Source organism: Elephantulus edwardii, unplaced genomic scaffold (assembly GCF_000299155.1).
Source record: "Elephantulus edwardii isolate Elephantulus edwardi_28Jun2011 unplaced genomic scaffold, EleEdw1.0 scaffold00023, whole genome shotgun sequence".
Lineage (NCBI taxonomy): Eukaryota > Metazoa > Chordata > Mammalia > Macroscelidea > Macroscelididae > Elephantulus > Elephantulus edwardii.
The window spans coordinates 7,542,547-7,544,379 of NW_006399773.1; positions in this window are offsets into that span (position 1 = coordinate 7,542,547).

The window sequence follows — 1,833 nt, forward strand, 5'->3', positions numbered from 1 at the left end:
AACTGGAATTTAGCAAAACAAACATCAAAGCTTATTGTTTCCTGTCTAACCTTGGAAACACTTAAGTCTCAGAAATTTATTTTCCCAGATGAAGAGTTGGATAAAAATTCTATTTGAAATTTTGGGTCAGTTGAATGGACCTATATATGTACAGTGCCTAATACATAGTAGTACAAAGAAAGAACACAGTAATTCTTTTTATAAACCGTGTTGTCTTTCTTGGGATTGGCCTTCTGCCAATATATACAATTTAGCCATTCTGCTTAGTTGCTCAGTTGAACACAATGTGAGAAAGTTGAAAACAAGTATAGATTAGTTTTATGAATCTCATCTTTATTTTGATAAAGAAAACTATTTACAAATTATCCATTTTAAACTCGGGCATCTCTGGTATCAAATCTGACAACATCTCTGCTAATTGTTCACCCAAGCTAAGCTGTTGATTGAAAGAAGTGTGTTCAGGGATTCTTTCAGTTGCTTTGGTACTCTGGTGGGAACATTATTTCCAGTGCTTTTTTTTTCTTTTAAATGTCTTGCAATTATTTTCCCCAATTTTACATTGGTTTACCTACAAAGTTTGTATACACTTCCCCTCACATCAGATTCCTCCCACCTTTCTACCCCCTCCCCCCACTCATCAAGCCATGTGGCCCATGATTATCCGCCTGCCAATCCCCATCCATCTGCTCCTCTCCCTTTCCCCATTTAGATCCTCATACATGTGTTACTAGTTATCTATTTCTACAGTAATGTTCTCATACAGTATTTGTCCTTGTAGGACTGAGTTAGTTCACTTAGCATAATACTCTCCAGTCCCTCCAAGTTAGGTGGTGATTTACAAGATCAGTGCTCCTATGTGCGATGTGGTATTCTATTGTGTGAATGTACCATCATTTCTCAATCCATTCAACTGTAGTTGGACATTTGGGCTGTTTCCATGTATTTCCAGGCTTCTTGAATAGAGCTTTGACAAATGGAATGCTTTAACTTTCCCTTTTTTTAAAGAGGACTGTCCTTTAACATGGCAATCCAATGGCTGGTTAAAGTAAGGTTTTAATCTAGGCCTCAGTATCAGTTGGAACAAGACAAGGAGCCTGACCAAGAAAAAGACCATCTATCACCTATGTGCAAGTTCGAACTGAGGTTGGCAAAAAGGAAAACAAGTTCACAAGAGCAATACAACCTGTGTCCATACTACCTGAATTTTAAAACCACCGTCAGAATATTTATGATGCATGGATGACTAATTGTGAAAGACCAGATGATTTATAAGGTAGCCACTGAGGGCATCGTACCTGAAGAAAGCGAACAATCATTTAAAAGGCACAGAAGAAAGAAAAGACAAAAATGGATGCTTGAAGACATTTTGAAACTTACTTTTGAATGGAGAGAGCTAAGATAAAAAGAAGAAATAATGAAATAAGTGAGTTACACAGAAGATTTCAAAGGACAACTCTAGAAGACAAAGCATTATAATGAAATATGAAAAACTGAAGTTAGAGGACAAAAAAATAAGAATATTCTCAGCATTACCCAAATCAAATCACTTTAGAACAAAACACAGAACAACAAAGAGACTATTAAAAAGAAACAGAAAAAAATACAGTGAGTCATTGTCACAAAAATAAATGACAACAAACCATTGCAGGAAGGAGCATATGATCAAGATAAAATGGTACAGAAACTAAAGATTCAACATACACTGAAATAATTGATAAAAATATATTAAATGTTTCATCATTTCTGAAACTGGCCTTATCTCAATTATAGACAATGGGTATATTCATCTAGTGGCTCAACTGAATATTAAACTGAAATTAAAAAAAAATATGA